At 38.8% G+C, this 22,530-nt stretch overlaps 1 protein-coding gene and 1 long non-coding RNA gene across 3 annotated transcripts in view; one reads left to right on the forward strand and one right to left on the reverse strand.

Moving 5' to 3' along the window:
* The window catches only part of LOC132649668 (uncharacterized), a 159,997-nt gene extending 150,701 nt beyond the window's left edge, over positions 1 to 9,296 (forward strand). Inside the window, exon 4 of the long non-coding RNA XR_009588144.1 lies at positions 3,573 to 9,296. This is a non-coding gene — a long non-coding RNA (uncharacterized LOC132649668). The remainder of the gene's footprint in view (positions 1 to 3,572) is intronic.
* Positions 1 to 22,530, reverse strand: part of Tfec (transcription factor EC) — a 169,671-nt gene that overhangs the window by 51,059 nt on the left and 96,082 nt on the right. Inside the window, exon 1 of one of the 2 annotated variants that reach the window (XM_021644091.2) lies at positions 18,848 to 19,008. The exons of the other annotated variant lie outside the window; for it this stretch is intronic. The gene's annotated coding sequence lies outside the window, so the exon portion shown is untranslated. Of the gene's footprint in view, positions 1 to 18,847; positions 19,009 to 22,530 lie in introns of those variants that run through there. 2 annotated transcript variants of the gene reach the window in all.

Here is a 22,530-nt window from a genome sequence, read left to right on the forward strand (position 1 = left end):
ACTCCTAAATAATCAACTATTGGCAATTGATGGCTGCAGGTTCAGGAGGAAGGTGACGTGAACAGGGCCCCTGCGAGGTCACCTGTGATCCAGTACGTAGTTCACACCTGTGAACATATTGTAGCACTAAGTGGACGTGGTGGGTTAAAAAGAGAGAGAGAGAGAGAGAGAGAGAGAGAGTACATTATCAAGTTCAGAGGGAAAAGCAGGAAGTGGATAGGGACAACCTGGAAGGGAGGGAAAAGGGGTGAATTTAAACAATTAATACCACAGTCTTGCATGAAATTCTCTTTATTTATTTATTTATTACAATTTATTCACTTATTTATTCCAGCTATAGCCCCCTTCCTCATTCCCTCCCAACACCATCCTCCCTCCCTCATCTCCTCCCATGCCCCTTCCCTCATCCACTGATAGGGTAGGCCCTCCTCCCCTTCCCTCTGACCCTAGCCTATCAGGTCTCATCAGGACTGGCTGCATTGTCTTTCTCTGAGGGCTGGTAAAGCTGCCCAAGAGCCAGCCACTGAGTTCATATGAGAGACAGCCCCTGTTCTCCTTATTAGGGAAATTTTCAAACAATAGAGGAAAAGGGAAAATCAGCTGCACAACTAAATGGCATGTTCTCAAAAGAAGAAATACAAACAGTGATGGAAGACTTAAGAGCACGTTTGATGTCCATATCTATTAGGAAACCGTTAAAAGAGTCCATGTCATCCCATCAGAATGGCTATCATGAAGTATTACCAATAACTACTGCTGGTGTGGATGTAAGGAAGGAAAACTATTACATGCTATTAGTGGGAGTACAAATTAGTACATCTTGGATGTTTCCCAAAAAATAAAAATAAAAAGATAACTACCACATGACCCAGATACACACTCCTGGGCAAAGGCTACTCTGCCCTATGAATGTGTATGCTTGCATATTTAGGCCTACTGTTGTTCTATTCACAATAACGAGGAGATTGAACCAGCCTGCATGTTCACAAAATAATACATGGATAATAAAGATGTGGTGGGTACACACAATGGAATATAATTCCTCCGTAAAGAAAAATCAATAATGATTGTTTTTTAGAGAAATGAATGGAACTTTAAATATATATATATATATATATATATATATATATATGTGTGTGTGTGTGTATATGTGTGTGTGTGTGTGTGTGTGTGTGTGTGTGTGTGTGTGTGTGTAAGGTAACTCAAGCCCATAAGGACAATATGTTCTGTCTTATATGTGGCTCTTAGATTTGACTCTCCAGTTATTTTAGTTTTATTTGTTTAACATTGAGAACCTGTGGAATCTTGGAAACAAAAGGATGAGGGGAGAGAGGATTTATCTGATTTCACAAGACCTTAAATACTAATATTTATTAAGAGTTGTCAACAAATATGTTCAAATAATACTCTGTATTTCTTATTCCCTCATCAGTTAAAGCAAAACTCTCGTGAAATTCTTGACTGCACTATTTTTCATCCCCAGTGACCTTTTGATATTATTTTCATTATGAAGTAGCAAATGTTCTTTCAATGGTGTAGAGAATAAATGGGAAACAGTACTGGCTTCTTTAAAAGGTCATGTTTCAAATATTTTTGGAAAGTTACCAATGCACTTTTTAAAAAATTCCCCATGTTTTAAAATAGATCTAAAGTCACAAAAGAGAATGTTTGTGAGAAAAATCCAAAACTCACTGTTTTTGAAATATCTTTCATCACTCTGCTCCACATGTATAACATTTATCATATTTTATGTCCTGGTGTTTGCATTTGGGATGATACCAATATAATGTCAATTTATTTGAACTTTATAAAAGAAATTCATAGGCTATTTAATGTGGTTGGAATTAATATATATGAATATAAGTATTCGTACATATATGAACTTTTTACACTTTTCTAACACCTCAAATGTCATATAAAGGTTTACTCTTCAGAAAAAAAAAATCCTAAACAATTAAAATGTCTCTAAACTCTTTTTGACGGCCAATTTTTTATATCTTTTATCTACTTTATGGGTTGATAGATTATCATCAATTAATGAAGTCATTTCTATCATAATAAAATGTCATCATTAGAACTGCAGTATTCTAGTCTAACAATTTTCTAAAGAATATGATTGGGGCATTTTAGGTTGTTAAATATTAAAATAATCTAATTGAAAATGAGACTTTGAGATTATTCATTTTGATTGACAAACTGCAGACACTGGCTCCGTTCATAAGTACATTTCCATCACTCAATTTTTATAGAGATTGCTAGCATTTATGGGAAGAGGGTAAGACTGATTTTGTCTTTGTTTTACTTAAATAGTATATATGATAGGATTTTGGCTTTCTATGTCTCACAAGCACCTGTTATTAAAATATCTGCAACATCAAAGTCCTCGAGTATTGTGCCACCTTAGGAATAACCTTCAGTTATACAATTGCCAAAGATTCACCTCCCCTTGTATCTAAAGAACAATGTTTCTTTAGAATCAAGGGAACAGATCTGTTTTAAGTTTTTATGGATAGAAAAAGTATATATTCAAGTAACATTAATCCACTGGGAAAAAAAATCAAAGGAGCTGCTATACTAGCTGAAAGCCTTGAATGTGAAAACAAAACAGTAAGTCACAAGCTAAACCATACAGGCCAACCCTTCAAGTGACTGTCTCCACATTTCCCGTAAGGAGGGTTCTCAAATGCAGCCAGGTGAGGAGGCTTGAAGGCTTGCCTATGATTCCATAGCGGAAAGCTTACACAGCTCCACAAAATTGTCCTCTGCTGTACACTCTCCTCCCTCCCCCCTCTAATAAAATATTTTCAAATATATACAGAAAGGATGTCTACTAAATCTTTCTTCTGTATCACTTAATGTAGAGAAATAAAATAAACCTTCCTAAAGGATGCTGTAATTTGGAATGTTCAGAGAATTTTCTAGTAGAGTTTCAGACTCAGGGTCCCTTTTCCATTTTTTTTTTTTTTAGAAAAGAAAAGAAAAGAAACCAACTAAAAATAGAGAAAAAAACATCTTTGTATGATGACAAAAGGAGCAAACAAACTATTGGAAAGATATTTTTAACCCTTTCCAGTAATGTTTGTGGATTTTTAGTATAAAATAATACCTCCCCTATCAAAGATACAACATCTGAACCCCAGAACAAAGGAAGGAAGCTGGATTTGTAAATTTCAATTACACAGGAACTCTGTAGATGTAATAAAGATTCTAAGAGCTAGAACCTTGGTCCAGTGTAACCCTTAGGGACCTACAAGAAGGAGACAGGATAATCAGCCAGGAAGAGCAATGAGAGCTAAAGGCAGCATGGTGCAGGAAACTAAACCAAAAATGTTGGGAAAGACAGGTAACAGGAACTCCCTAGAAAGGGCCACTGGAAAGGGACTAAGCCTCAGTTAAGCTCTGAGTGTAACCCAGGGCAGCTTTAGGTGGACTGTCCCCACCAGATTCCAAGACAATGCATTTCTGTCCTGATTTCAAACTAGTAAAATTTTAGCAAAATTGTTATAGCAGCAATGAGAAGAGAACTAAGATATATTTTTAAATTAATTCTGTGTTTTATTTTCTCATTCTAGTGACATGGATTTTGCCGGAGACTGCTTAAAACACAGCCAGACTAGAAATGCTGAGACTATGGGATTTCTGGTGGAACAGTTCCCCAAATACAATGCCTCCAATTAACCTCTTGTTATTACCAACATGTTACTATAGCAGAAATTATTCTGATAAAATGAAGTCTCTATCTATCTATCTATCTATCTATCTATCTATCTATCTATCTATCTCCACCTCCAGCCTCCCTCCTCTCCTTGTCACTATGACCTCAACAAAATATACATTTTTAAAAATTCATAGAAAGTGAGACAATGGATAAAGAAGTGAAAATCCAAGCTTTATTCTCAAAGCCCTATTAAACTACTGGGGAATTTAAAGAAGACAGAGTCAGAGTCTATTCAGAAATATCCCTCCAGCAATGACATGGAGACTAAATTATTAAAAGAGCATCCTTGGACCAAAATCAACCAGCAGTTTGCTTAGTAACTTAGGAGAGTAGAAGAGAGAGCCCAAACAAAGACAATAGTTTTTGTAGTGGTTAAATAGAAGCCAAGTGATACTCATAATCCCTACACAGAACTTATTAACAATATTTGTAGCTCCGGTGAACGAACACAGGCGATAAGAAAAGAATAGTCTCATATGATTCTGTGATACGAAATGAGAAGAGGTGTAGAAGTCAACTAACAGACAGTGTATTTTGAAGAAAAGACAATGAAGTCAGCATTGGTTTAATGAAATCTGAGTGGGAGGAACATCTCAGAAGGAGGTCATGCACAGCTAAAGCACAGAGTTAGGTGAAGGATGGACTTGGGAGAAGTCACTGAATCCATTTTTTTTTTAATGAGTTCATCCAGAAGAACAAACATCAGAAGGGCAGAGCATTCAGAATTCTGAGGAACACTAAGGGGTGGGAGAAACAAAGAATCTGACAAACGTACCAAGAAATGAGGACAGTGTAAGATCATGAGGTCAACGTATGTCAGTTTGAGGAAAAGAGTGCTCCACAAAGTCAAATGCCACAGAGAATGTGGAGAAGATGCTGTTAGCAGACCTGGAAATAAGTGGGCCCTGGGGATTCTCAGGAGATCACTTTGCAGGTATGGACAGAGAATGGAAAGCAGCCTGCCGGGACAGTGAACTTTGAACAAGGAGATCCTGTGGCTTAGATGGGACATTGACTCCTCTCTCCCCACGAGCTCCATGGAGAAGCTCATCTGATAATGCAGTGTGAAAGGCCAGCTACGTGTGAATGCCTTCCGAGTGAGCTTCTCTGTGCCAGATCTCTGTGTGAGATGGCATCAAAAGTGCAGTGATTCGTGAAGTAGACTGCACTCAACACTCAGCAAACTGCCACTCTTTGCACAGGTGATGCCTTTCTGTGGTTTCCAAGGAAAATGTCAGAGTTTGCGCTCATGTTGTGCTCATGTTCTAAAGTTCTCTTATTTTCTTAAGTTCACGTGTGTATGCTGGGGGTTGGGAGACACCTAATCATAAACAAGACAATAAATTTTGCAGATTTCAGTCACTTCGGTGGCTCTAGAGTGAATAGAGGTATGTGTACACACACATACACACACGTTCGCATGTGTGCTCATAGAGACATTACAGTGCTTATATGCAGAAGGTAATCAGTTATTAAACACACAGAGGAGACCCTATTGATTAAGTAGCTGGCTGAAAATGTGTGTTAGACCAAAGCAAAGACATAAGTTTTATCGGAAATACTCTCTTTCTAGAAAAAAGAATCTAATATTTCAGATTTCTGAGAAGGGGCTGGCAATCTTTTGTTGTGTTGGATTATTTCAATACTGCCATTTGCAAATTCATCTCCTCATAATGGAGAGAGGGTTAAGGAAGTCTGAAGCAGGATGAGAGAAGCTGATTATAGGAATTCTGCCCAGTGGGATGGAAGATGGGTGCGACCAGGTGGAAGAGAAGGCCCAGCTCAAACCTGGGGAATGGTAATTACAGATTGGCATAGGACTGGCTGTCTATACAGCAGCAGCTTGGGACTACACTGGCCATGGATGAACTAGGACAATATAGGAAGAAAGTGGCAAGGCATGCAACTCTAGGAAAGGCTAGATATGAAAGAGAGTAAGGGGAAGGCCAAGTGGGGACATCATAGAGGATCCAAGGACTCCAAAAGACCAAAGAGAATACCCAGAACAGAAGAGATCAAAGAACTGAAGGCTGAATTAGGAGGTCTAGCGGAAGGTATTAGAGCCCTTCTGAGCACACTTTTCAGAATCAAAATAAATCACCCTGATCTATCTTTCAAGGCTTGCACCTTTTTCCTGCAATTGCTCACTATTAAAAGAGATGCTCAGCCTAACAACAAACTCCCTCTGGCCATTTTGTTCATCACAGCACATACCCTACCGTAAAAGAAGTAAGCTTGTCGTCTATCAACCATGCTTCCTCAAAGTTTCAGTGGCAAACATGGTTCTGACTTCTTTGTTGTGACTTGTCGGGTACTTTAGAATGGCAAACTGGCTGCAGAAAACTACTCAGCTATTAGGAAATCATAAAATTTGCAGGCAAATGGATGGAACTAGAAAAGATCATCCTGAGTGAGGTAACCCAGAAATAGAAAGACACACATAGTATAAACTACTTATAAGCATATATTAGCCATATAATATAGGATAAACATACTAAAATCTGCAGACCTAAAGAAGATAAACACTAAGGAGGGCCCCACAGAGGATGCTTAAATCTCATTCAGAATGGCGAACAGGATAGACCCTGGAAGCAGTGGAAGAGAGGAAATAAGATGGGAGCCTACTCTAGAGGGTCCTCCACCCAACAAGGAATCAAAGTAGATGCTGAAACTCACAGCCAAACTTTGGGCAGAGGGCACAGAGTCTCATGGAAGAATAAGAGTGGGGATGGAAGGATATGGAGGGGACAGAAGCCCCACAAGGAGATCAACAAAGCTAAAAATTCTGAGCCCAGGGGGTCCTGCAGAGACTGATGCACCAACCAAGGACCATGCATGGAGAGGACCTTGACCCCCTGCTCAGTTATAGCCAATTGGCAGCTCAGGCTCCATGTGGATTCCTGAGTAAGGGGAACAGGGGCTGCCTCTGTCATGAACTCTGTTGCCTGCTCTTTGATTACTTGGCCCTGACGACGTGACCTTACCAGGTCACAGAGGAAGGGGATCCAGGCAATCCTGATGAAACTTGACCAGCTATGGGCAGATGGAAATAGTGGAAAAGTCTTCCTTTCAGTGGACGAGGGGAAGGGGATAGGAGGGAAGAGAGAGGAAGGGTAAGACTGGGAGGGGTCCAGGGACGGGGCTTCAATTGGGATATATAATGAATAAATTATGAAAAAATAAAAAGAAAAATGAAAGAATGGCAAAGTGATAGACATTTTAGTATAATTAAATACTACCTCTTCCTATGAGCACAGCAAAAATAGTGATATAGTAAACAGATGATTTAATGTATCAATATTTCCACCACTGTTAACTTCACTTTCCATCAGAGGCTCAGTATATATGAGTGTTCTTTAGCATACAAACTGAATATTTTAATGTGTGGCTACAAGATTATAGGATACCAACCAAGTAGCACTGCAGCTAATTCTTGTTCAACATTATTTATTCATAAAGAACTTTAAGTCCACTGATTAATCCCTTTTCTGACCTCAAATCTCTTCTAACTATCATTGTTTATTTGTATTTCAATTAATTAGCTAAGGTGCAGAGAGATAAAGATTACAGACTTAAAAGCCAACCAAGTCTATGTTCCTCAGTCTTTTTAACTTCCAAGTTAAAAATTACATTCATAATCTTAATAATAATACTTTAATTAGGTACATGCATACCGTTTGGTTTAAAAATGTATTTCTTGTTGTTCTGTCTACCTTTTTCATCTGACCATCACACATCATTACTCACTGCGCTCTACACAAAGGTTAAAATGTGGAAGTATATGATAGAACAAAGCAAGCAGCCAAAACCATCCAAGCCATCCTTGCTCCCAACTAATAGTCATTATTGAACGCTCTGCTTATTCTTGTTTAGTTGTTAACATTTTCCTTTTTATTTATTTATTTTTATTTTTACAATTTATTCACTTTGTATCCCACCTGTAGCCCCCTCTCCCCTCTCCTGTCCCCACCCTATTTTACCCTCCCTCCCTCTTCTCCCACCATGCCCCTCTCCCAGTCATTTAACAAGTATCTTCATGAAAATTTCTAATGCTAAGGAGGGACTCTTTCAAAATTCACCCCTCCTGAGTTATTTTCTGTAAGGTAAATGTGTACAATTTATTTATACAGACTACTAAAATAGTCTTAAAAGCATAAATGATGTGAATTATCAAGATGCTCACTGAAACAGTCTGAATATTGATGCTACAGTTTGTTGAGAACATGTGATATTTAAATGCATAGCCCAATGCCCCCTGATAGCATGCTTTATAGTAAGAAATTTTATATAGCTGTCTCTTTCACTCTAGTCAAAGGCTTTATTGCTAAGAACAATTACTCATAATATGACCAGAAAACATAAAGTAAAGCCAATGTAAGCTTCCTGTCCCGTGATCAATCACAAATTTAAAAAAATTAGCATGGTAAATTAAGTGACTCTAACATAGAGAAAATATGAGTGTTAGGCTATCTGAAGAAATGTGTCATTCTTTTAAAGTCTTTGCAAACTTTCTGCCCCTAACTTTTATCTAAACTTACCGTTGAATTTATTTTTCTTTGTGGTACATGAGATAACATCTAAATCCTGAACATTTACAAAACATTTTCACATGAAAAGTAAGAATCTGGGGGGAGTTCGGGAACAGCACATAAATAATTCTTCCTAACAATAACAGGATCTTCAGATTCTCAATGTAAATACATTAGGCTACTCAACCAACATAAACCAGACTTTATAAAAATATGCTTAGAGCAGACAATAACCTCATTATGTCTTCTCCATAAAAATCCAAGACCATAATATACGTATAAATCATTCTTTCCATTTTTACAGTGTTATTTTTGTCTTGCCCAAGTTTGGAAGTTCATTACCAAATCAAGTTTCTGAAGGGACATTATAATTGATACCTAAAATGGCTTCCTTTAAAACTAGCTCAAATAGTAAGTTCAGCCAAATTTTCTTGCCTCTCATAAAAATTTCTATTCAGTGTTTTGTTTTTGTTTTCTCTCATAAATTCTCTCTAGAAGGACTGTCACTACTGGCAAGGTCAACTCTGTTTACAATAAAAACATTGCTAATTAAATTGGTTACAAGATATCTAAGAAGACACTGTCAGATGTCTATCATCAATGCTTCAGAAAGACAGCTGAGATGAGGCTTTCTTAGGATGCTCTAAAGTTGGAATAAAGTTTCAGTCTTATTGAACTCTATGTGCATCAAGAAAATGTGATTGTGTTGTAGCCTATAAATACATTGCCAACTCTAGCTATCACTGAGACATCTCAGTCTAGGAAGTCAAACACTGTAGCATGTCACTTTCAAACTTCTCTCCCTGGGCCCAGGGAAATAAGTGCAGATTTTGAATAAAGTTATTTAAAGTAGATTCTGGTATACAGCCACCCACTTCCTCCTGAGTCAAATTTATCTGTTCGAATGTCTCCAGTCAATCTGACCACTTCAACCTGACAGGCAAGCCAACCAAATCAGCAATCAGCAGGCCAAAAAAATCTGTCAAAACCGTTGCCTTCAGTGGTGATTACATTTTGACTGACTTGAGCGGGCAAGTTAATCAAAACAGTCAAAGCAGGATTCCCGTGTATACAATCTCAGAGTCTGCCGTTCCCGAGGTGTGCTCTGTTTATAGAGAGTTTTATTACATTGCATTGTTTAGGAATAACAAGTTCAAAAAGGTGTGAGCTGCAAGTGTGACGAGGCTCACACTGGAGTGACTCCACAACTTCCACTAAGAGGAGAAAAGACTCACAGCCTGTCTGAGAGCTGTGGAGAGAAGGCAAGGCGTAGGAGCAGGAAACGAGAACTCAGGACCTCACGGGGCCCAGAGGACCGTGTTTTTCAATGAGGAGGCTAATGCATGTGTTCAAACGAAGGCACACACTCGTCATACTTCGGCAGATGAAACGAAACACCAAGGAGCATCCCATGGAGGGGGAGGCGAAAGTGATGCTAGTATCCCCAGTTCTCTTTCATTTTCAATATGAGCAGGATCTTTTCAGAAGACATAAAAATATGTCCTTGCTACATTTGAAAATGGAGGTAAAAGTGACTCAACTGCTCACTGACACACGCCAAGGTGGAAATGTACTCCGGTGTTTACAAAGCTGTGGTAGATGGCAATTTTCGAATCAATGCAGCCAGCCTGGACTCTACATTTAAATGACAAGCCTTGTGGATTTGAACCAGACATGTCCTACCAGTATACATGTATACTTAATTGCACAATGAATATAATGCAACAACATGATTTCCAGGCTTTTCCAATCGGAATTACTTTGTTTGGAAAGTCATCTCCAATATTGGGTGAAAGCTTGCGGACCACAGCTCAAGAGCACCGTAATATTGAAAGCCCTAAATATTTTGTTGAGTAGTAGACCACACAGCATACTCTGTTTAAGTGTAGTCCCATCAATAGTTAATCATTCAATACATTTCCAGTATCTAATAATAGCATTAATAAGCATAATGGCCAGAACTGCAAGACCGCTCTTCTGTGCAGGCATTAATTAATGAGCATTGTCCTTGGCTTCTCATTTAACAGCTATAGAAGTCCTAGTAGATAGATCAAGTTTACAAATGAAGAAGCAGAATTCTATAGATCGAATAATCTGCCTGGAATCAAACAGCTGATTAGAACAGAGGCAGTTTGGAAATTTAAGCATCTTTCTTTGAACCCTATGCTCCTCCCTCCTAACGCAGATTTCTAAGAATGCACAACACAATAGCTTGCTTTTCCGGTTACCCAGCAGAGAAAGAGGTTGCCGCAGCAGGTTTGAAACTTCCTGAAGAGACATGTCTCACTCAGTAGGACCTGCCAGCAAACCACAGACGCCAGAACGCTCTTACAGGAACCCAGCATCTGCAGAACTCCTACTTTCTGTTATCACTTATTACAATTTATTCACTTTGTATCCCAACTGTGGCCCCCTCCCTCGTCTCCTCCTAATCCCACCATCCCTCCCTCTATTCTCCCTAGGCCCTTCCTCCAGTCCACTGATAGGGGAGGACCTCCTCCCCTTCTCTTTGACCCTAGCCTATCCGGTCTCATCAGGACTGGCTGCATTGTCTTCCTCTGTGACCTGGGAAGGCTACCCCTCCCAGGAGGAGGTGATCAAAGAGCCTGTCACTGAGTTCAAGCCAGAGAAAGTCCCTGCTCCCCTTGCTAGGGAACCCACATGAAGGGAACCCACTTGGAGACTGAGATGCCGTGGGCTACATCTGAGCTGGGGTTTTAGGTCTTCTTCATGCATTGTCCTTGATTGGGGTATCAGTCTTTGCAGGGCTCCCAGAGCTCAGTTGTGCTTTGTTTTTTTGTTTTTTGTTTTTTTTTTTTTTTTGGTTTTTGGTTTTTTTTGGTTTTTTTTTTTTTTTTTTTTTTGCTGTTATTGATTTGTTTTGTTTTGTTTTTGGCTCTGTTGGACTTCTTTTGGAGTTCCTGTCCTTTCTATCTCCCCCTCCTTTCATAAAATTCCATGCCCTCTTTGCAAAGTTTGGCTCTGAGTCTCAGTCTCTGCTCCATAGCTCAATCAGGAGAGTCTTTCAGAGGCCCTCTGTGGTAGGCTTCTAAATTGCCACATTAGACTCCAAAACAATAAGTATTTGCCTGACAAAACACACAGGTTTCAAAGGACTTGTTGCTGTAAAGGATTTTAAAGACTAACTTATGAAGCAAGCATGAGGTTCAAGTCCTTGTTACATTATGGTAACCCCAGCACAAACAGGCAGCAGACTAAGATAGCAGACTAAGATGTTTACAGTATCAAAATCATTTCATACTGCTTTCATGGGTGATTTTTCAGTCCTCACTAGAGACATCTCTCAAACAGCAGTGTGCAAAAATCCTAAAGACTGAAGGAGCAGGAATGAACTGTGCCGCTGAGAGGCAGAGCCTGGGCTTCCTGCTAGAACTCAACATTGGAGGGTATGATCTAATGTACAGGATTAACATCTCAGGAGACTTGCCCCGGGTCAGTCCCTCTTTCTGTGATGCCTTATCCTCTAGATGGAAATAAAAACAGTGAACTCTTTTAAATGTGCCCTATGGTCTGATTAAAGATTGAAAAGGGCTCTAAAAATCCACAGCACTCCCAGGGAAAATGCTAAATATCATTATCATTATTACACCAAATGCCATAATTTGGTCTCCTCAGATTCCCTTTTTATGTAGATTCCATCAAACTCTGACTTTTGACTTTTCTCCTCTCTGACCAAATCTCCAATGACAAAGCAAAGGGAAATGTTGAGGCAATTAGTGGGAAATGGAAGCAATTAATTCCCTTTTTTAGTGGAGACCTGGCCTCGGTGAACCAGTTTAACCAAAAATAATCAATGACCTTTCTCTGCCCAAACTGAAGCAAATCTACTTGATATTTGTCACTGGTTATCCATCTACTGCTTCGACATTAATGAGTCTCTTCACTTTGCCCCTTTCTTTCATGAAACGCAGACATCTTTTCTGGTCCCTTGTTACCTCTGCATCTGCTATTTTTGCAAATTGAATACAGTTAGAGGCCTCGTTATCCTCGTGTGGAGCCTAGGAAACACTGTTAGCATAGCACAGATTCTGATGGGTCTTCCCTGCTCCACACGTGCGTGAACTTTTTCCCCCTTTCTGCTAAAAAGATGAGGGCATGTCTCCAACAAATGAAAAGTTTAAGCACCATGCAGACGGAGATCCATTCCTGTCCCAGTCCATTGGTCACCCATTGTGGAAAAGTCAACTAGCCTTTAAAATCATCGTTCTTTTCTTTGGAGAAATAGTGATAGCACCTCTTGGTTCAAGAGTTCTGTCACACTCAAATGTGTCAGCTCACGGAAAACCTTTAGTACATAAAGAGTGCATAATCAGTACATAATCAGTGCTTCCTGTTATGCACTAAGAAGAATGCAGCTGTAAAAAGAGATGAGAAGAGCGGGGGCTGGTGGCATACGCCTTTAATCCCAAAATTAGGGAGGCAGAGGCAGGCGGATCTCTGAGAGTTCCTGAGTTCAAGGACAGCCTGGTCTACAAAGACAGTTCACACATCCAGGGCTGTTACATGGAGAAACTCTGTCTTAAAAAACAAAAATAAATAAATAAATAGATAGATAGATAAATAAATAAATGAGAAAGAGAAAGAAAGAGAGGAGAAAAAAAGAGGTAACCAAGGAGAGAGATGGAAGAGAGAAGAGGGATGATAAGGCAGGGGAGAAGAGGTGGGGAATGAGGAAGGAGATTTCACCAAATACAAATGATTTAGGCATGTGTTAAAATTCATCAAACAGGACTGCTGCTCAGGCAGGAATAGTTAGAACTCAAAACAAGAGGATCATTCTTTGCTTTTCCACTAAAAGAGTTAATATTAACCCACCTACTTACTTTACAAAGCAAATTAAATATTTTATTTCCTTTTCTTGAAAAAATGTATTTGTGTTGCTGTGACAATTTGCTTCATCTTTATGCAAATCGACAAAAGCATTGCCATGCATCTCATTGGCTGAGCTTAGTGGGACCACGGCATCTTAGTACAGCCAGCGGCATGTAAATGAACTGGCAATACCTTCTAGAGAATAGGGGAAAATGTAATAACTTCTGGAGAAAAAGCAAATGGATGCTTCCCTCACAAGCTATGCATGGCTACCTCATTGTCCACTTGGTTGTGCTCTGGACGTTCTATCCCGAAGCAGAGTTCTCTAAGAGAACTGCTCTGATAAGAGACAATATGGGGTTGGTAGATACGGGGCAGAAGCTCATTGTTTAGCTGCATGCTGTGAAGCCTGTCAGAAACGTGGAATTGAGATTTCATAAGAAGGCAGCGCAAGGCCCTCCTTTTATCCTCCGAGTTAGATTTCCAGTCTCAGAGCTCCTAAGTCCAGTGCAAGTCTCACCTCCTAAGAAATTCAAAGACACCCTCAGGCACTAGAGTGGAATTTAAGCCCAACCAGGTTCCTCATCCTTCACCCTCATGCTGGGGCCCAGAACTCCACTCTCCACACGAAGCGTTAATTCTTATGCTTTCCAAAAGAGACTTACTCAAAGTCACATGGGAAATGAGTAACTAACTAAAAATGCTGATGATCTGACTTCCTATTTCACTGTGTGTTCCACCGACTCCACACCAGGCAACCACAGAGAAATCACTGAATCATGTGTTTGCTTGAAGAACTTGTTTGAGAGATAATCATTGTCAACATAAATGACTTCCTGCTCTAGGAACTGTCACCGCATATCACTTTCAATCCTCTACTGAGGTGGGGTCTCTCATGTGCCCAGCAATGTGCTCTCTGATTGCCAACAACACACATCTTTGCAGAATATAGCCCAGAGATACTACTCATCATAGTTTTTCTAAACATGTTTTTGAAAAAAGATTTTTTTCAATTAGCATATTCTGGTTTGCCCTTCCTTAACTCCTCCCAGAGCCTACCCACCTTTCCATATACCCACTTATCCAACTCCATCCCCTTTTTCTCTCTCTTTTTTTAGAGAACAGACTTACATGGAAAAAAATTACAGAATTAAAAAAAGGAAAGAAAAAACACAAAAAACACTGTGTTCATACAAATGTATGCACGCACACATAAAAACATGAAACCAGAAACTGTAATATACAAGCCAAGCACCAGTAAGACAAAAGCACACAGACAAACAAAACTCTACCCTAGCAAAGCAATATGAGACAAAACATCTACAAAAAATACCATTGAGTTCATTTTGTGTTGACCCTACACTGCTTGGGCATAGAGCATTCACTTACGTGGTTAATGTGCCCAGTGAGACTTCAATGGAAGGAACTACCTTTTCCCTTGCAAGCAGATGTGAATTAGAAAGACTTTCTTGGTTAAGGAAGAGAAGTCATGTTCATTTCTCCCTCTCTGCACTGGGCCTCCAAATGGGTTAAAGCAGGCACAGTATAGCTCCATAAACGAACAAACAAAAAACCACACCTAGCCAGCCAGTCTTTCAGTTTCTAATCTCTCTAGATATCTAGAGCCAGAGAGGTCATGGAGATTCTGATGCTAACGCATGATCAGATAGATTAAGCTACTTCTCTCATCAAAATCATCCAAGTTTAAAATTACCAGAGCTTTTCAAGGTCTGTCTCCACCTTATCTCTTCACACTTCCTTCCTGCTAGTCCTCACAATGGCCCCAAGCTCTAAAGGAAACTGTGTGTCATGTTTTGCATATGCTAAAGTTTTGGTTTAAAACTTTTCTTTTATTGTTTGTCTATCTAGAAAACAGTTCATTTTCAAGATACACTTTATCCTTCATATTTTTATGATCTTCTCATACTTCCATACTGACAGGAAATTCATCTACACTTTTAATAAAGCACTTGTCCTGAATTGATTATTGGCAGATAAGACCATGCTAGCATCATTCTAGAATCCAGCAGGTGTGGCAACACGTGCATTTATTTATATACCTTCAACTTAACTAAACTTAACTTAGTTTGAATGGCATGGTCTCCAACTTCTTTAGAGGATGGTGTCATTGTTTAACACTTTGTGCAGACTCACCTACTGGCTTTTTCTACTCAGTTTAAGAGTAGGTATGTTCAAGACTTTCCAAACATTTTATAAGACACTTTTCACAAGAAATTTCTCAAAGGCACATAAGCAAGGGTTGTTTTCAGTTAAAAAGAAGAAGAAAAGGAAGACTGGTGCTTTATAACTTGAGAATACTGAGAAAAATGTAAAAGGTTTGTATGATCCTAGTTGAAAAAAATTTTAAAACATCTATATGTGTAGGTAAGTAGAATTTTACTAGAAAGAATAAATCATCCCTTGCTGGAAAATTACCTGCAAATTATAATGGTAGAAGAAGAAAGGTGATTTTTCAAATTGTAGAGAAACATCCAAGGGGATAGTCAAAGGGTCAAACGCCTGCTCTCTAAAATTTATTAAGGAGAAATCTAGATTTAAAGTTTAAAATCTAGGCCTTAAATTGCTGTCTACCAGCTGTTGGTAAGATGTGGTCCAGTAGTTCCAAAAACATCTGCATCTGTAGAACCCCTAAGCAAAGAGGAGAAATGTATGCCACCCATAGCCATCTCCAGTATTTCAGGTCCTGATCTATTGTGTAAAGATGCTCAAACATACATCAGACAGGAAAGCCACTATCTAATTCTGTAGAAAATCCTGGCTCCCGTTCTTATTTGGGTCTGAGTACAAAGAAAACCAAATGCTTATCCACACGCACACAGTCTTCTAAGCACTAGAAACATGCTTGCATAAGAAAAAAAAATAATGGAGGAAGTCAAAGGCTGGGCAGAAGTGTCTGGTCTAACGGAAGCAGCTAAAACATAAACATAATGTCTTTATTAGGCGGGCTAAAGAATGTTTCAATAAACATAAGACTTGATTGAAAAAAACCCTTCAAGGTAACTCAGAAATGGACATGAGAATATGGGAATTTGACGGGAGGACCACCTCTATCTCCTTGAATGCCTTTCATTACCTCACTTCTAGTCTCATTAATGTACATCAGGTGAAACTTTTACATCAAATTCTCACCTTTTCTTTTCTTTTAATCCTGAACAAATTTAAAAAAAAAAAGTGAAACTAATGGGTCTTTAGGGTTACAGGGCTCAATCTGCTGTTTTCTCTGAGAGCAATCTTAAAAATCAGTAACCAGGGCTTTCTGTCCAAGAGTTTTCCCCCTGAGGACAGGGACTCACTACTTTCCCACATTGACCTGGAATCTGAACTCTTGATCTCCCCACCTCTGCCACTCACGTGCCAGGGTCACAAGCATTTGCCCCCATGCCAAACAGCAAGTCTATTTTTAACCCTGGTCTCTAAAGGAAACTGCATAACCCTTTCACCTTTCCAGTACTTGCCTTTCCCTATTGTTTTACTTTATAATCTAAATTGCCTCCATTCTGTACTTCTCCTGTTTTAGTCTGAAATGCCCAGGACTTCCCATGTGCCAAAGAATCTAATTTCACAGAATCACAAGACCAGCTATCAACTATACTCATAAGCCAGGGCAGGAGAGATAAGCCAAACGCTAAGACATCTCCACACACCTGCCACCCACCTTCCACTGACTACTAGCTTGTAATTCACCACTGTGCCAATGAAAGTTTCGTAGACTGATTTCTCGTTCACACTCTCACTTTCTCCTCTCTCTCTCTCCCACAAATCTACTTTTATCTTGTCTTCATTGGTTTTATTGTTTCTGTTCCTCAGCCATACTTACTGACTTATGTCTTAAAATCCTCTGTTAGGTCATCGTAGATACTACCCGTGAAACCTGAGTAACAACCCATTCTACTGTCTACAGCTGCTTTGTTGGCAAACAGGTATTCATTAGCAACAGGACATTTGCAAACATCAGGGTGACAACAGCAATTTGTTTGTAAACTTTGCCCTTTTCTGGATCTGCCAACACTACATTCCGTAACCTGGCGTTGTCTTGGTTTTTTTTAACTGTAAGATCTCCCTGAGAATTGGGCAGGGCTGACTTGAGATGGCTTTAGTTGTACACAGGTGGAAATGATGAACTTCGAGGATTCGCACAGGCATTCCGTCAGTATTTACATGACTCTCCATTCGAAGCAGCTTTCATCTGTGTGTTGCAACCACACAGTCTGTTCTTTCTGTCTCTGCCTTCCTTTAGCCTTTGACTGTTCAAGCCACTGGGTTTTTGTTTGTTTGTTTGTTTGTTTGTTTGTTTGTTTGTTTTGCTCTGCTCTGTTATTTAAATCATTCTCTACCTCTGCTATGCAAATCACCACAATCCCTAAAAAGTGTGCTTGTGATAGCCAAAGCACTATACACAAACATCTTGCAAGTATCTTGGCTAGTTAGAATTTAAATACTCAGGTCTAAGACACTAAATAGAGTCAATTTCTAAAAATCTTGTTTTGCTTTTGACATCAATTCTAAGTTTCAGTTCAGCAAAAATGTACTCATCCGCTACACTATACTGCTGCTTCGCAAGGAAACCAAAGATGAGAAAGTAAAAATCAAAACCCAGGAAAGAGACAATGGATAGTATATGTATTCCTCTGAGTTCATGGCTTTAAAAGTTTCTTTACACACTCAAGTGTAAACCTCAAGTCTGACCTATTTAAGGTTGCTTCCACCAAACATGGGGAAGATTTAATTCAAAAGCTGCTTGAAAGAGTCTAGCCACAATCACTTTCAGGTAAGATCCAAGTGAAGCAGCCTTCTCTCATGATCTTGCTGAACTCGCCATTCTGTTTCAGCTTGCTTTGCTGACATAGCCTCTGAACACGGAAAAAAATTGTCAAGGCCATTGCAAGCTCTTTGTCACTAACTGAAGTGTCTAGTAAATAAATTACCAATGAACTACTCAAGCAAAATTAACTATTACCTCAGGCTCATTATTGTTCTCAAAATGTCTATTGATAATGAAATCCCTGAGATAGCACTGACAATATGGAATAATGAGAGAAACAAATAAGGCCTATACATATACCTATGTTATTCTGTATTCATGTTTGTGCAAATATAGAAAAAATAACCCCCGCCCTAATTGGAAAGACATAATAGTAACTCTTATTTGTTTCGATTTAAAATTATTACTTTAATTTTAGTGTACTAAATTTAGTGGTTTAGTGTACTTGAAGTCTCCTCACCAAAATAATTAGATTTATATGTGTACAAAAAGAATAGCATAGTCGAGCCTTGGGAAAAGAGCACGTGCTAAAATCCTGTCTGGTGTTAATTGCTGCTATAAACAAAACTTATGTAGTCTTACCTTTAAAAACCAATAAAATAGACATTGCTAAAATGTAAATGGACATTAACATTTACTCATAAAACAGCATATGATACAATAAAATGTTAAGTGATATTTCAATTTAATAAATATCTGAGAATATTAACCTGGAAAACAAATTCCCTTGGTTATCATAAACTAAAACAGTGATTTCTACATCGTGATTAAAATAAGACACTAACAGCATTCCAGTGATATTTCATCTACATTAGAGCAAATCATAGTTTGCCTGTGTGAACATCCTGATACCTGGTTATCACACAAGATGAAACCAATAATTACAAGGGAGCTACGCATATCAAAGTAAAACAGGTATTGATTGAACTTGTTTTCATATTTGTTTGAAGTACAGAAAATTAACCATCCAGTTTGGTTACCTACCAGCAGTGATTGGATTCACCACGACAAACAGCTCCACATAACAGTCCCTCGTTCCATCACACAAGCACAAAAGCCAGGGGTCTGTTCACCAGTAATGCATGGTTAGAACTGTTTGGAATCCAGTTAGTGGAGGAAGGAGAAAAGAGAAGTCACTCATTAGGGCATTTCCTGAACTCTGGTTGGAATTTCAGTTGAGGAAGAAGAAATGACACAGCAGTTTCACGTGGAGGCGACTTCCTTTCTTTATCAGAAATATGCTACTAATTTGAGAGAGGGCATTCCAGCAAAACCATCTGCAGTGGCGCAGCCACAGTAAACACTGCCTCATTTATGCCATCCTTGCCCCATTAATGATCGTTTTCCTCAGGAATTTACAGTGGCAGAGTGTGCTTGCCAGCTCAGTGGACTAAGACCCCAGAGTTATTGCAACACATTCTGCTTTACAAGTAAGTTTCTTCAGAACCCTGACCTTCCCCACTTTTCAGTTAAGAATTGCGCTTTGAAAATATTAATAGATTGAGTTTTGCTTTAAGACTATTTCCCAAATTTTACATAATGCAAGTTTTCTATTCCTCAATTTTCTCTCAAAGACCTCATGACAGTTTAAATCTTGAACAAGAATAATAATTGGTCTTCCCACTCAGATTAGACAGAAATATATAAATATATTTATATATATAGTGATACAAATATATATAGTACTATAAATATATATTTATATGTAGTGTTATTATAACTATATATAGTGTTCCTTCACTAAAAAGGAAAAAAAAAAAAAACACCTTTCCTCTTGACTGTCAATGTTGTCTCTCAAATCAGTTTTCACTTGTATTTTTTCCTTTGTTTCTGCCTAGGCAGACTTCATTAATGTAAGGAGCTAAAATATGAGTGTTAAGATAGCATCACAAATGATTCCAATAAGAACCCAAGTTAGGAGCAAGTAGACGAGTCTGATTTTCAACAAGGAACAGAAATGATTTTTATTTGATCCATCTCTTCTGTAAAGAACGTGATAGTAAACATTTTGTACTTTGGGGGTGCATAGCATTCATGACGTCACAGCTCTGTCACTGTGATGACATACTTTATAACCCACGAATGGATGACCACAGTAGCAGCTGTCTCTTTTGTCTCCATTTAAAAGCTCCAGAATCGTTTGTGCTCTCTGCATGTGATGCCACCTGTCATGTTCTCTCTTACACCCATTCTAGCTAAGCACGTAAAAGCTTCCGACCGGAACATCTCAAGCACCCGTATCAGTATTACTAGTGGCGATAATTTTTCACTCCCAAATTATTTTCCATATCAACAGTATATGCTTCATAAGTCTTTAATGTTCTCTTCCGTCTGTGTCACTAATTGTATAGAATAATAGGCCTCACAACCTTCATCTTCCTGCATTTTGGTTAATATCCCTCTCAGACATTCTTTTATTTAGTCAGGTGTTTGATGTCCCTCTTCTTTTTCCTTCTCTTTTCCCTGATTACTAACATTGAAATACCTGCAGGGTCTTCGTCCCTTCTGTAGCTGCAAGCCTGCCCTTGGCTCCAACAAAGCCTCCGCCTGCTGGAAAGTAAACCGTCATTCACTGTACACAAGGGTGTTGCTGTGGCATGGCACTATTAGAGAACAATGGAAACTTGAGGAAGCAGGACCTACTGGAAGGCCTTTGTGCTGGGGAAATGCCTTTGGAGTCCTTCTGAGTTTTCCCTCTGGCCATGAAGTAAGCAGATGTCTTCTGGGAGCCATTCTTTCCACAAGTCGCCTTACAAGCCTCAATGTGGTAAGCGAACTCATTGTGAACTGAATCTTTCTAGAAATGTGGTCTTAAATATGTTCTCCTTATAACTTGATGTTTATTAAAGTAGTTGTTTCAAAGACAAAGAGGCAACATTTCTATGGAAACAGAGATCAAGCATCAAACCCAGCTGCTGTGACTTCTTATGGTAAGTCCTGTCATGCAGAAGACAGTATGAGATGGTTCAGCAGTTAAGAAAACTGACTGGCCTGGTGCGGTGCCACATGCCTGTGATCCCAGCCCTTGGGGAGGCAGATGCAGGCATATCTCTGTGAGTTCGAGGCCAGCCTGGTCTACAAAGCAAGTCCAGATAACCAAAGCTACACAGAGAAGCCCTATTTCAAAAACCAGAAAAAAAAGAAAGAGAGAGAGAAAGAAGAAAAGAAAAGAAAGGAAAGGAAACAAAACAAAACAAAACAAAACAAAACTGGCTGCCCTTCCAGAGGTCCTGAGTTCAATTCCCAGCATTTACACAGTGGTTCATGATCATTTATAAAGAGATGTGATGCCCTCTTCTGGCATGTATGTGTACATGTTGACAAGGCACTCATACATTAAAAAAACAAAAACCCATAAATGAATAAAAATTAAAAAATGAATAAATACAATAAAAACAATCCATAGTTTTATTTACATTAGCTTCCACATAAAAAGAAGTACAATACTTATTAATTTATTCATGTATTATTATTATTCATTAATTTGTTCATTTATTATATTGTCTTCTGTATATCATAGAGAAGCTGAACTCAAGAAATTTCAAGAATATGGTTGCCTACGCAAGACCTGCACCATGACAACACCAGGTGACATGTATGTGACACCAATAAAGATGGAAGCAATCTCACAAGGCATTGTCCACAAGATGAGGACATGCAGGCAATTAATAGCAACTAAAAAAGAGAGAATCAATCTTCTTTAGGGATGAGCCTCCTCATAAGTTTATCCAATCCTACTCAGCTGTAAATAACACTAAAAGGATTCAACCAGCTGTATTTATATAAACACATGTAACAATAGCTAAGAAAGAAGTCATGAATTTGAAGGGAGTGACATGGAAGAAAATGGAAAACAGAGAGCGGAGATGGTATAAATTCAATACCCATGTTTGAAATTTTCAAAAACAAAAATTTAAACTTGAAGTATACATTCAAATGTTCTCTGTGGTTTAGTATTTTGCTTGATGATGCTTTTATTGATGTACAATGATCTATTGTATGGACATAACACAAATTTTAATAATTTATTTAATTTTTATTTTATGTGCATTAGCATGAAGGTGTCAGATCCCTTGGAACTGGGAGAACAGTTGTGAGCTGCCATGTGGGTGTTGGGATTTGAACCTGGCTCCATTTGAAAGAGCAGACAGCATTCTTAGCCACTGAACATCTCTCCAGCCCCAACATACCACATGTTAAAACAATTTAGTCACAGGTAAAAGGGCAACTTGAGCCTGGCATGATCATGAATGCCTTTAATCCCAGCACTCAGGGAGGCAGAGGCAGGCAGATTTGAGACCAGCCCAGTGTACAAAGTGAGCCCAGGACAGTCACGCCTATAAGAGAAACCCTGTCTCAGAAAAATAAAAAGTTTCCAGTTGGCACACTTATCAATGGATGATATCAATATTCTTCTATAGAAATTTGCTTAGAAATAAGTTTGTATTTGAGTGTTAAGTTGTTGAACCATGTATTTAATCTATATTAACTTAATAAACTCCCTCAAAGTGTCTTGTTGGTTTTTTGAAATATGTTTTTGCCATTATCATATGCACCCAGTGATATGTACTTGTTTTATTTTGTAACTAACTGCTAGACAGCATTGCCAAACATCGTTATACATACATGTTTGTCACCTGTAAGTTTAGGTTGGCAACATATCTTTT

Source organism: Meriones unguiculatus, chromosome 21, assembly GCF_030254825.1.
Source record: "Meriones unguiculatus strain TT.TT164.6M chromosome 21, Bangor_MerUng_6.1, whole genome shotgun sequence".
NCBI classification, from domain to species: Eukaryota; Metazoa; Chordata; class Mammalia; order Rodentia; family Muridae; genus Meriones; species Meriones unguiculatus.